General features: G+C 39.9%; 1 protein-coding gene across 5 annotated transcripts in view; it reads right to left on the minus strand.

The window, feature by feature from the left end:
• The window catches only part of ATXN7 (ataxin 7), a 131,102-nt gene that overhangs the window by 96,926 nt on the left and 19,454 nt on the right, over positions 1-14,722 (minus strand). For all 5 annotated transcript variants that reach the window (XM_070574782.1, XM_070574780.1, XM_070574785.1 and 2 more), the window contains one exon: positions 2,710-2,808. The gene's annotated coding sequence lies outside the window, so the exon portion shown is untranslated. The remainder of the gene's footprint in view (positions 1-2,709; positions 2,809-14,722) is intronic.

Consider the following 14,722-nt stretch of genomic DNA (forward strand, 5'->3'; position numbering starts at 1 on the left):
TCCCCCCAACTTAGTCTGGCCCAAAATTCTCACCTTTCTCTGAATTGTTTTACCACTTGTATACCCGAGGTAGCAAACTGTCAGTGATGGCAGAATCCCACAGACATATTTAGGTTGACTCAAACTGTTTTCTTTTCTTAAATTAGTTGCTAACATTGAAAAAACTCAAGAAAAATCATTAAAGTCAAGATTTCAGTTCCCTTAAAGTAAGTCTGGTAACATCATCATTTCTTGCCTGGGTTATTACAATAACCACAGTTTAACTGGTCTCACTGCTTTACCCTCGCCCCCCACAGCCTATTTCAATACAGTGGCCACAGTGGTTCATTAAAACAGAAGTCAGATCAAGTCACTCCTCTACTCAGAAACTTCCAGTGGACTCCCACTTCTCCCAGAGTAACAGCCAAGGCCCACTGGATGGCCTATGAGGCTGTGCACACTGGCCTTGTACCCGTCTGACTTTATTTCCTACCACTCCCTATCTACTCACTCAGCTCTGGCCTTCTTTCTGGTGCTTGGGCAGCCCAGGCAGGCTCCTACTTTAGGTCTTTGCACTGCATGTTCACTCTCTCCCCAGATAGGTCAGTGGTTCACTCCTTCACTCTTAATGCTCAGATCTCACCATTTCACCTTTACTTAAAACTGCGAGTCTGATCCCTCCTCAGCTCTCCTGATTCTCCTTATCCTGACCCACTTTTTCTAACCAATTATCATCATCTAGTATAATGTATAATGTATTTACTTATTACATTTGCTATCTATTACCTGTTTCTTTCTATGAAAAGATAAATGCCACAATGGTAGTACTTTTGTCCCTTTGACTTACTAATTAATCCCCAGTGCCCAGAAGAGAGCACAGCATGTAGATGGTGCTCAATAAATATTTGTTGACTGGCTATTGGGTTTACAATCAGCTGGTGCTGAAAAGGGGCTGCCCTTTTAGCTTGGTCATGAATTTTTTTTTACACTTTTTTTTGCTGAAGAAGATTCACCCTGCGCTAACATCTATTGCCAATCTTCCTTTTGTTTTTGCTTGAGGGAGATTAGCCCTAAGCTAGCATCTGTGCCAATCTTCCTCTATTTTGTATGTAGGACGCCACCATAGCATGGCTGGTGAGTGATGTAGGTCCACGCCTGGGATCCGAACCCACGAACACAGGCCACCAAAGCAGAGCACATGGAACTTTAACCTCTTGGCCACAGGGCTGGCCCCTAGATTGGTCATGAATTGGACAGTTTCTCACAGTTCCACTTGGCCCATTTCATTCCTCTGTCTGGTCTCTGCAGACTTGAGTTTGTGATACTTCTTTTCCTGCCACTTGTCACTGACTTCCTGGTATCATATTAATCTTTTCATCAGAATAGTACTCAAAAAAGGACGTCATAATTGTAGTCTGTAGAAATCACCTCCTGTTCTCTTTTCCTCCTCAAGGACAATCCCTCTGCACATATTAGAAGCTCAATAAACAGTTACGGGCTAAAGAACTCCTTTGACATTTCTGTCAAAGGTGTCTCTTCTCTACCTTTCCCCCAGACCCCACCACTGCCAGTTGCTGATCACCCTCTAGCAAAGTCCTGCTTCTCTCTTCTCTGGCACTTTCCAAACATTCCACAATGAATGCCATCCTTTGTGGTAACTTTGATGATCACTAAAGAACACTTCTGCATTGCTGGTCTTTCAGCTTTAGGTCACAAAATTCTAAAGACCTATTTTGAAGGTGGAGACTTCAGAGCTGCCCAGTCCAGTATTCTTCTAAACATCTAAACAGAACTGCCACACGCTTTCTAAAGCTCCTGTTTCTGTGTGGTAATGGTCAAAATGTTATCTTTGCAGATGTTCATGTTGTCCAAAATGTTTCCATCTTTACTATACTTGCCTAAAACCTGATTGAGGCATTGCATTTATTGCCTAAATATGAAAACTGCTCAATTTCAGAGTCTGAAACTCCTGTGGTCTTTCCCGTTTGGATTCTGCTCAGTTTATCCTCCCATGATGCATCTTAAACTGCATCTTACCTCATTAACCCCCTCATTGCTAAATAAAAATTCCTCCAGGAATTTTCCCTCTTTTTCACATTATGCGAAACTTACCACCTTCCTCCCCAAATAGTAAATGCACAATGGCAAAAGTGTAGTGACAAACTCAATTAATGATGGCTGCTATTTTTGTAATGATCTGGGACTGCTCATGAGCACAGAGCTGTCTGGCAGGCTGGGCAAAAGCACTTGCCCCAGAAAATGTGCCTGAAGATCTCTTGCCTGCTTTACAATTTGCTTAAGATCTTCCCTGCCCTCATCAGCTGGGTCTATGTTGCTTGTGGAGAGAAGAAAACAGCAGCTGGGGAAGGTGGAGCTGGACAGAAGCGCAAGAGTTTATCTTTGGACAACTTCCTAGGAAAAGGTGGATATGGATTTGGCCGGGTGGGGGGTGGTCCTATCTCCAAAGTCTTCCTGCAATTTTAATGAATTGGCGGGAAGGGGGTGGTTATCCAGCAGCTTTTGTTTTGACAAACATCTAATAATATTGTACTCTTAAATTCACTGTCATTTCACATTAGTAAGATCATACTCAGGCTTACGCTTAAAATTTGAGATCTTACTCAGATACCTTAAATTTTAAAAACTATCATCCTTTGGTAAAACTCAAGCACCATTATAATGGGAAGCATTGCATTTGTTCAGCTGTGCTATGTTAGAACAACCAGTTACCTTTTCTTTAGAGGGCAGGCCAAAAATCCTGATCGATTTACCAGTGGATCTTCATCTGCTGTGATTGTAGAAGCTCTTTCTTCTTAATTCTGTTCAGATCTACAAAAAGAGAAAAGGGGCAACAGGATGAAATAATGGATAAAGCTAATCAGAAATCTACAATCTCATTAGTTGACAGATGTGCAAAAATTATAATATGTGCTTTGAAATGTCAAAGTATTAAAATTCAAGGCACTTTACCAATTTTACAACAAACGCAATTCGGTTTTTTTTTTTTTTTTTACAATGAACTTAATTGGCTATATTTACAATGAAGTAAGAACAAATGACTATTCAGTATGTACATAGAATCAGCCTCCTGGGGCTTAAAATCATTGTGTGTAATTTGCCCTAATGAGTTTTTACTTAATTTTTAAAATGGCTATTCAGAGTCTGCTCCTATGAAACCTGTCAGAATCACAGATTTTAAAACACACACACACACACTGAACGAGATTATTATTTGGAGAGTTCACTCTGTCCTTGATCATTTAGCAGTTTATAAAAGCAATTCATAACATTATAAACAGGAAACAAAAACTCAATTAAACCATCCTCCTAAAAAGCACAAGGAAATTATGCATTCCATTATCTACATATTTTTGTGCATATGAGTACATATATATTTCAACTGGAATGTGGCTACTATTCAAATTAATTTAGGGAGGAGCATTGAGTTAAGAAGTCAAGGGATTGGAGATAAACAAATCAGAGTTAGAAATTAAGCTGGTTTTCAAGTTTGACATGCAGCAGAAGAGAAAGAACAGCAAATATGGGCAATGACACAGCTATGGAACAGATGCTGTCAAAGGATATAGCACAGGCAGGCTGATTTCATATGAAAAAAATCACTAGTAATACACTACTCTTCCTATAATCCTCACTGGCTCTGCACCAAGGTTGGGTGGTGGGAATATTGCTTCACTCAACTTTTATTTATTTTCATATACTCTAAAATGGTAAACCAAATATTTCTATGGTTTGAGATACTAATAAAGCATCCCTGAAAGTCAGTGGCTAAAATTCTATGCCACGTTTTGAACATTTATTCAGTTATCTTTATTGACTTTTAAGCTATTCCTGGATCATATCCTTCCTCTCTCTGTTTTTAAAAAAGTTTCAGTTTTATTCACCCACAAAATACTATTCAGTAATGCAATCATTCAGTAAAGTAATCATTCCTACAATCTTTATAAGCCACATGTTTCTCTTCCCCAGACTTCTAATTCCTTCCCAGTCTCCTATCTTTTAAAACTTTTCTCTGATTTCCATTTTAGTGCTCATTTTCTGCCTTGTTTCCAATAAAAGCCACTATCTTGCTTAACATGTCTGTCCTGAGCCAAAATTCATTTCTTTGCATCCTAAACATTTTACAGCTATGCAAAATCAATCAAAGAAGCTACAAATTACCAGGATAGAGACAGCCAATAAAGATGTTACGTTAGAGATAACCATTCACCTCCCTGCTGGTGATTCCTTCACAGCAGACTGCAAGTGGGGGGGGGGGGGGGGGGGGGGGCGGGGAACAACACTGGCAGGAGATTAGACTCTGTGCTTGATCTTATTTCACTAGGTCAGACTATTTTTCAGTTTTCCACCTGGATATTCTAGCTAATCTCCAAAGTACCCAAGAAAGTCATCAGATTTTGGGTGCTATGAGATTGCCCTCAAGATACTGTTTGCCTTTAAAAGAATTCACTATTTACTAGCCTGCATATCTTAAAAATGTTTAAGGAAAATCTTATTCTTAGAGAAAAACAGTAGTGGCAGTTACTAAAAATAAGCCTTTAAAAATAGTAATTTCTCTACTTAGAACAGGGGGTCAGAAATCTTTCTTTAGTAGGAAAAAACCTATCATACGTTTGTATGTATTCTCTCATTTTATCTTCACGATGACACTGTGCTCAAAAGAGCTGTTATGATCCCCATTTTACTACTGAGGAAACAGACAGAGAGAGGTCACAATTTGCTCAAGATTACCCAACAAATAAATGGTTTGAAATTGGAACTAGAATGGAGGCCTCTGGTGCTGTTTAGTTCCCTTTCCAGTACCCTAAACTGTCTAAACAGCAACTTAATTTGTTTTGCAGAGAAAGAGAAATAGTTTAAAAGGTAGACTGGAAAACACTTCTAAGAATAGAAACATAAAACTTGATAGCTTTTATTCATTCGCTGCCTACTATGTAAGAAACATTCAATAAATAAAATTTTTTAAAAGATTTTTTTTTAATGACAGCCAGTTAGAGGTGGGAGAGAAGGAAACAAGAAAAAAAAAACATAACTTGAATGTTCTCCAAAGTCCTGAGAAGTATAAATTTAATTTATTTACTCTTTTCTTGGTGGAGAGATGAGATTGTAGAAGACACCTTTTTTTCTAGAGGAGCTGCCTAGCCCATGGTGACCCTTTTCTCTAAGCACTATGGAATTCTCAACCCCATGTCAAGTCTTATTTGTACTACAGGAGTCCAAACTCCTTCCCTGTCTTGGCCACAGCTGGCATGACCCAAGCTGAGACATTCATTTGTTCTCCTTGGAACTAGAAATTGGGATGAAGAGGGTCTACTCTGGTCTACACTGTAAGCTGCCCCAGGTGCTCTCAGTCTACAGGAAAAAGCCAGCCAGCAAAGAGAGAAGAATAAACATGCTGCTCAGAGTGAATCGGACCCAGAGGGCTTTGGAGCCCCAGAGGAAAGAAAGGGAATGAGTTTCTGCTCAGGGGCTCTAGGGCTTTCCTATCCCAGGTATACTCCCCCAGAGGCCCAAAGCACTTCCTTCCCTAGGGTTTTAAGAATCCCCTGGACCTTAAGAGTAAATGGCTCCCCTCTTCTGAGCTTAAATTTTTTTAACTGATTTCTGATTACTGCAACAAAAATAATCTTGTTCAAGAGAGTAAAGACTTTTGTATTAAAAAAATAAAAGGAGAGTGGCCAGCCTGGTGGTGCAGCAGTTGAGTTCACACATTCTGTTTTGGCAGCCCGGAGTTCGCTGGTTTGGATCCGGAGTGCAGACCTACGCACTGCTTGTCAAGCCATGCTGTGGCAGGCATCCCACATATAAAGTAGAGGAAGATGGGCATGGATGTTAGCTCAGGGCCAGTCTTCCTCAGCAAAAAGAGGAGGACTGGCAGCAGATGTTGGCTCAGGGTTAATCTTCCTCAAAAGAAACAATAAATAAAAATAAAAGGAGGGCTAGCCCGCTGGCATAGTGGTTAGGTTCACATGCTTTGCTTTGGTGGCCCAGGGTTCACACACAGACCTACACACATGGCTCATCAAGCCATGCTGTGTGGCATCCCACATACAAAATAGAGGAAGACTGGCACAGATGTTAGCTCAGCGACAGTGTTCCTCAAGCAAAAAGAGTAAGACTAGCAACAGACATTAGCTCAGGGCCAATCTTCCTCGCCAAAAAAATAAAAGGGCAGATACACCAGAATTTGTTTTAAATGAAGATCCTGCAGAATGTCCAAGCTTGGGTTCAGAAAAATTCTCATTAACTTGAGACAGAGAAAAGCCCACACTGTTACATGGGCAGTACTATATCAACTTTTACAGAGACAATGACTTACTTTTCTAGGAGTAACATTTCTGTGTAATTTTAAGACTCTGAGAACCTTACTGCAATTTAAGGCATACTCTAGATCACTTCTTGTTATATAATCAACTCTGTCACAATTAAGCAAAAACCTATTAACCATGATAGAGGAAAGAAAAAACGGGCTAAACTGAGTCGGTCTTGTTTTGAAGCATAATAGTATAACCTTTCTTTTTGTTTCTTAAAACTTCTTAAATTCTAGGCAAACCACACAGCTTTAATGTGAGACTGGCACCCTAGGTGCTCGGAGAGGGCACGAAAGGGAAGCGAAAGGGCCAGAGTGGTGGGCTTGACAAGGAGGGCAACACCAGTTCTGACTTTTTCCTAAGGTAGAGCTGAGGGAAGGCTGACTCCAGTCTCTCCATTCTATACATGAAAAGACCTAAACCCAGGAGAGGTTTACCCCAGCCAGTTTATTCACTCAGTAAAAATGTGCTGAGTACGTGCTCCGTGCCAGGTACTGTACCTGGCACCAGAATCAGCACTGTATTCCGCTGAGCTGCCTAACTCCAGGGTTACACATTTTTCTCTCCATTCTTTGACCCTCACTGGAAACAGAAAGTCCACAGGCCTAAAATAGTTCACTTTTTGTCTGTTTGTTTGTTTGGGGATCTTAGGGAAAAAAAGAAATTTGTTGTTAATATTTAAAAGGTGGGAAGATTTACCTAAAATTCTATATTCTCATTTTCTTTTGGAAAGTCCAAAAATCTGGCCACCGAGGCCAGCTGTCCTGCCTCCGGATAACTGGCTGATGCTGTGTCGTGACCTGCCTCTTATCACAGGTATGTACTTTCCAAAACACCCACCTGGCTGCATGACACTTATTTGCCTTCTAGGCCTGACTCCTGTAGGCAGCCATGCTTGTGACCCTGAGCCTATGTTGTTTTCCTAAGTCTCTTCTCCCACATGAAAAACCACAAACTAAAAATTTTAAAAGCAGATTACATGTCAGCTATAGGCATATTCTCCAGAAATATGAATTAACGTGGTCCCTGGTTTACCCTCCTACCCAAGTTCCACCTTGCTTTCACCCTGACAGGCTTCCTCCTTGGCAAAGCAAATTTAAGAATGAAACTGTAGGGGCCAGCCTGGTGGCGCAGTGGTGAAGTTCCCATGTTCCGCTTCAGCGGCCCAGGGTTTGCTGGTTCAGATTCCGGGTGCAGACATGGCATTGCTTGGCAAGCCATACTGTGGTAGGCGCCCCACATATAGAGTAGAGGAAGATGGGCACAGACGTTAGCTCAGGGCCAGTCTTCCTCAGCAAAAAGAGGAGGATTGGCAGCAGAAGTTAGCTCAGGGCTAATCTTCCTCAAAAAAAGAAAAAGAATGAAACTCTATACTCCACACAACCTGTCTTTTCAATTGTGCTGCTGAATATCCCCCTCTTCAAAGGTCAGCTGGAGTTTTTGCACCTACTGAGCTACAGGGACTGCTCTCGGGTCAGAGTCATTCCACTGAACAAATGAGAGTTTGAAAACATAACCGGCAAAGGCACGAGGTCACTTAGAAGGAAGGGCTCTAAAACTTCTGGCCGAGGTTTCAGGAATACATTTTAACCCCTGCAGTCAGTGCCAGGGCTTTCTGGACCCTCCCTGGAACTCCTCACATAAAGTCTTGATATTTTTAAAGGAGCCTCCATTTTCTGACAGCTTCTACATAACCACACACATTCAGCCCCTCTGCTCTCTCTAAAGGGTTCAATATAGCTATCCCTCTCTCCCTTTGCCATTTCAGGTTGCAGGGCTCTCCATCTCAAGCCCTGCCTCTCTCAGGCTTTCCTGAAGTTAACCCAGGCTCCATCTCCTTTTAGCTGAAGGGTCAGCAAGCCATTTTTCCATCAACTGTGACTACAGTACACTATTTCACCATTAGCCTAAGAGAGAAGCAAAAATATAGTAAAATTCCCAGTAGTTCTCCAATTTGTCTTTGTAAAATCCTTGGTCAATTCAGTAGACTTGCAGGTCAATTTACAAAAGCACACGAGTAGTACTAGTTGGTATTTACTAGGCACTTACCATGTGCCCAAGATTAACACATAGTAAGCCCTTTACATGCATCATCCTACTTAATTCTCCCAGGTCTGTGATGTAGGAACTTTTACTATACTGCACACCTTTAACTGAGAGAAAACTGAGGCTTGTGAGATGAGGTCAATAAAGGGTAGAACTGAGGCAGTTGCATACTAGAACTGAGTTTAAAACCATTCCTTCCACTGCTACCCACAACAGCAATTCCTACCTGTTCCTTGGCACCTGCTGTTCCTGCCACCTTGGATTCCTTTCTTCCTGCCGTCTCAGTAACTCACAACCCGCCTTCAAAACTATCTCAGATAAAGCCTCTTCATGTCACCACGCATACCTGCCTCAGTGGGCTTCTTAAAGGCAGGGTCTGAAACATTTTATCCTTGTATCTCCAGGGCCTGACACCATAAGTGTTAATAAATGCCTGCTGAATAGAATTGGATTAAATGGAACCACAGATTCTGACAGCTACCCATACACTCAGGTTAATATGTTTCTGGGGGTGGGATGTTTTTGCCTTGCTAAGGACTTGCAATTAGGCCTGAGCAATAAGTAACTGTTCTGGCATTTGCCCTGTCTACTCCCAGCCAAACCTATAGACCTCAACACTGAGGAAGCGGAAAGAGGGATGAGAGGTAAAGTCCAGTACTCTTGTTGTCCTCTTAACAGAGGAATAACGTCGGCCGAGTTGACTGTGGGGAGGAAAGCCTGGGGGGACAGAGAAGGTTTCTCTCCCAATATTGCGCCAGGGCAACATTAATCTCCTATTACTGGCCTGAGGTTATAGAGCCCTAAAATTCATATAAAAATCCTCAGTCGAGTCATTCTTTGCCAATCTAACATAGTCCTTTAGGAAAGATGTCAAATAAATGAACAGCTAGCAAGCATTTAACTCTGGGGTCATACTTGCTAACACTACCAATAACAGCAATTTTTACTGAGTGCTTACTCTGCACTGGACCCTGTGCCAAGTACTGTACATGCACTATCTTGTTTAATCTTCACCACAGCCCTGTGAAGAATATTTGTGAGGAAATAGAGGCCTACAATAAATGGCTTGCCCAAGGTCACTACCAAATGGCTTACAGTAAAGGCAGTGGCTAGTGGGATGAATGTGTAAGTTTGATCAAGAATGCTTGCAGGGATTTTTCATTCTTCTACACTTCCTCTTTAAATAAACTTAAAGGCAGGCTGGGCAACCTATCACAAATTTCACTTCTCCAACAGATCCCGAGAAAAGCCCTTCTATTAAGCCTTTCTAAACATTATTTGTCATAGACATTGGCAATGCTCACCACTATCCACATTTTTATCTTCCTGAGGACACAATTAGACTAAGTTTCCCAACATTCATTGCAGTTAAGGTTAACTATGCAGTTAAGTTAACTACGTGACTGAATCCTAAAATGTGAACAGAAATGCTGAGTGTCACTCCTAGGCTTGGCCCATACAAACCTCCTTGTCTTGATCCTCAGTCTCTTGTATCCTTTGCTGGTCAAATGGAGAGGGCTCCAAGCAACTAGGGGTGAGCAGAGCCACAAAACCTCACTCCTGAATGACTGGGTGAAGCAAGAGCCTCCTTGCTACCCTGCACTGAGCTGTGACTGGAGCAAGAAACAAACTGTACTATATTAAGCTACTGAGGTTTTGGGTAGCTACAGCAGTCAGCCTATCCTAAAACAGTATTATTGTTGTCACTACTTTTATGACAATCTTCATTATCAACAGCACAGCTACAATTTACTGACAGTATGCTAAGTAATGGGAAATATACTAAGTCTTTTACATATATTATTTTCTCACTATGAGGTAGGTATTACCTGCATTTTCCAGTTGACAAAATCAAGGGTCAGAGATCAATAATCTTTTCCTCCTCTGAACATTTATAGCAGTTACATTCTGAAAGACTTATTTGGTAATTAATTATGGATTGCCCTATTATCCATGTTGCATGGATAAATTAAGCAGTTCTCATCTCACTCCTGTAGTAAGCTGGTTTTTCTTGTACTTAGAACTTGTTTTCCTCATCAGGAAAGAAAGCTGCTAAGAGGAGGGTAGGTCTTATATCTCTATATTCCATATCACTTCACACATTGCCTCATGAATATACAAATTAAATGAACAAATATATACTTTAAATTATCTACTTATATATATATATAAATTAGTGCATATGTGTGTATGTATGTGTATATATATATATATATACCTTAAAACACATATATAAAAAATATATATTGTGTTTTGGGGAACAGACTTCTTAAGTAAATCCGACCAAGAAAACTGGCGTATTTGCTATGAAGAGTTACTTAGCATGCTGTTTATTTCAGATTCACTACTTAACAAGTATCATTAACACAATTTTTCAATACCGTAATTACATGTGCGAATGTACATAAACACTTAGTGCCTGGCATACATTCAACGATCAATAAACCATCATTTCCCTTCTCCTCTATCCCAGTAGCTACTTCAAGTACAATCACATCCTGCTTGAAGAAAACAAAGATGATCAGAAGAAAAATGTTAAGCCCGTAAGTAGAGGTTGATTTTAATTACAAAGAGTATTTTCCTATATGAAAGGAAGACCGTCACCTGGCTAGAGCCAAAGGAAGATCAATTGCCAGTTACAAGATTATATCATTTATAAAAATCTGTCCTGACATGACCTTCAGGAACATGAATTCTGGGCAAGTCGAGGAGCCAGTGCTCACACCCTCACCTTCACTGCTAGTGAGCTATAACAGTGCCTTGGGACTCCCCTTCTATTTGCTCAGTTTCATAGGTCTGGCCACATGGAATTCCCTAGAGCCATAGTATCATTATTTGTAGTCAAACACTAACGTGCCCTCCTACAGCTCCTAGAATATTTTTTATATTTTGTTAGAAAACACACCGGCATCTGAGGAAGATTTGTTCCCTCTGAGGTTGTCTGTTCCCAGCTCTCACCCACCCACAGGACTCCATTTCCTACTCAAGACATTCAAAGAATCTCATTTACACAATGCAGACACTGGCTTTCCTATGGTGACATTTCATACTAACCACATATAGCAATTCTGTGACATGACCTTTACATTAGCTAATTAATGTGAATATTTCAACTGCTGTTCATTTAAATATCGTGTTCCAAAAAGTCTTTCTTCTTTGAAGAGTTCTATCAAGATGAAATGGAACACAAATGTAGGTCAGTTACTTTATTTGGTATAATTAAACTATACATTTGGACTTCTTACTCCTGCTCAGCAATCAATTATAATATTTACTTTGTTGACGAGATAGACTTCTCCAGGGGTAATTTTCCCTTTAACTTCATGGTATCACCCTTAACAGTAGGCAATAAGGTTAATGCTATAATCAGCTATGACGTTGGTACATACAAGACTTTAGCTGCTGTTCAAGTATAGCAACACAGAGTATAGAACACCCAACCTAGAAAAATACAGGTTAGAAAATTAGTGAACCAAACTCTGGATAACAACTTCTTTTAAAAATAAATGTTCTTTAAAAACATTGAACATAAATATTCTTTTTAAAATAAAATGCTTTTTAAAGTGCTAAATGAAAAAGCCAATCTGAAAAGGTCAGATTTATGTAAGATTCTCAAAATGACAAAATTACAGAGTTGGAGAACAGATTAGTGGTTGCCAGGAGTTAGGGATTGTGAGGGTACTGGGAATGACTATGACTATAAAGAGGTAGCACGAGGGAGATTTTTGCAGTGATGGAATAGTTCCATTATCTTGATTATGGTAGTGGTTACACGAATCTACAAAGGAGATGAAATGACATAGAACTACACACATACTTCATACCAATGTCAATTTCCTAGTTTTGATATAGGTAAAAAAGACACAATCAATGGGAGGAACTGAGTGAAGAGTAACCAGGACCTCTCTGTACTATCTTTGCAACTTCCTGTGAATCTTTAATTATTTCAAAATAAAAAGTTAAAAAAACAGCTAAAAGTATGTTGGATTATAAACATATATCACAGAATAATTTATTCAACCTATAATATTAAACAAGACCCAAGGCTGTGCAAACATATTTTATCATCTGACTTTCCATTTTGTATACAAATGAACTCCTGATTATCTTGATAGCGGCAGAGAGCGAGTGGAAATGGAGCAGGCTTTAGAATTGGTTTTGCTGTCAGGATGCTTCCTGTCCATGACAATATCAGTAACATGGACCACTTTGGCAGCCAGTATCTGGATGTCTTACAAAACGCAGCTAGTATACAATATGTAAACAGTAAAAACATATTTAAAGACTTATCTTAAAATCTGTAAGATTATGCCATTAAAAAAACAGACAGCCATGGAACAGCATACTTTGAACATAACTTAAAAATAAAAAACAGGGACTGGCCTGGTGGCATAGTGGGTAAGTTTGCATGCTCTGCTTCAGCAACCCAGGGTTTGCTTGTTCGGATACTAGGTGTGGACCTATGCACCAGCTATCAAGCCATGCTGTGCCAGGTGTCTCACATACAAAATAGAGGAAGATGCGGACAGATATTAGCTCAGGGCCACTCTTCCTCAGCAAAAAGAGAGAATTAGTGGCAGACGTTAGCTCAGGGCTAATCTTCCTCAAAAAAAATTAAAGAAAATAAAAAATTTTTTAAAACCCCATATTTTGTGATTTCTCTATGCTAATCAAGATCCCACTGAGCATATAATTATACGTAATTTGCAAAATACATTATTAAACTTAACAGGATTACCAAATGAGATTTTTTTCACATACACATGACAATAGTTTCTACAATTTAAACATCTCCTAGGCTAAATTAATATAAATTGCTGCAATTTGGAATAATAAATAAGAGACAAAAAGAATTACAGAAGCTGGGAGATGCAAATTAAACAAAGCCAGTGTAAATGACATTCACTAGGGCTTCAGACAGTGATTTTTGTTTAATTAAAAAAAACTTTTTTATTGAGTTCATAATAGTTTACAACACTGTGAGATTTCAGTTGTACATGATTACTGTCCGTCACCATATATAGGCTCCCCTTCACCAGCTGTGTGCATCTTCCAGCCCCATTCCCCCGGTAACCACTGAACTGTTCTCTTTGTCCATGTGTATGTTTATCTTCCACATATGGGTGAAATCATGTGGTGTTTTAGAGATCTTTTTATCAATGATTAAAATGTAAAATTCTGGGACTATATGAAAAATATGACTGCCTGATTCCCTGTATCTCACACCTAAGCTGGCTCAACAATGGTTCATCATGACTAGGAATCTAGAGAGGTTGGCAGCACTTGATAAATACCTTCCTGTTCGCTCCTTTCTACAGTGATGCAATTTGACCTACATTTCCAGTGCCCATTGAAACTTCGTAGGAGGGGGAAGAGGAGAGTTTTTCATTTCTCCTACCCTCTGATTAACTAGGACAGCAAATGCCACTCAAGGGACTGCTACAGGGCAGAAGCAAAGGGGGGGAAAAAGTCATGCCAGTAGGAAATTCCACAAGAGAACATTTAGAAATACTGCATTCTGTGATTCTGCAAGCAAACTGTCATAGCTTTACAATACAACAGCAAGGAAGAGTTGCCCCAATTTACACTGTAATCAGTCTAGAACACCAAGGGCTGTTTTATTTACTTCAGGCTCCCAGCATGATGAAAATGAAACTTGAACTATAGACTCTCGTCCTTGCCACAGTCTTCTTTTTAAATAAACTGTTAATTTCAGAATTGTTTTAAGTTTACAAAGAAGTTGCAAAGATTATACAGAGAATTCCTATATACTCTATATCCCTATCGTTTACCTCTTACATTAGTATACTACATTTGTCACAATAACCAATATTAAATACTATTATTTTTTTTGAAGATTGGCACCTTAGCTAACATGTGTTGCCAATCTTTTTTTTTTCCTTCTTCTCCCAAAAGCCCCGCAGTACATAGCTGTATATTCTAGTTGTAAGTCCTTCTGATTCTGCTATGTGTGATGCTGCCTCAGCATGGCTTGATGAGTGGTGCTAGGTACGCGCCCAGGATCCAACCGAGCAAAAACCCTAGGCCGCCAAAGTGGAGTGCGGGAACTTAACCACTCGGCCATGGGGCTGGCCCCTAAATTAGTATTATTAACTGAAGTCCATAGTTTATTCAGATTTCCTTAGTTTTTCCCTAATGTCTTTTTCTGTTCCAGGATCCCATCCAGGGGATCACATTACCTTTAGTTGTCTTGTCTCTGTATTCTTCCTCTAGACTTGATCTTGACACAGTTTTGAGGAGTACTGGTTAGGTATTTTGTAGAAAGTCTGCAATTATTTGGCCAATGTTTTCCTCATGATTATAATGGGATTATGAGATTTGGGGAGGAAGACCACAGAGATAAAGTG

Source organism: Equus przewalskii, chromosome 15, assembly GCF_037783145.1.
Source record: "Equus przewalskii isolate Varuska chromosome 15, EquPr2, whole genome shotgun sequence".
Lineage (NCBI taxonomy): Eukaryota > Metazoa > Chordata > Mammalia > Perissodactyla > Equidae > Equus > Equus przewalskii.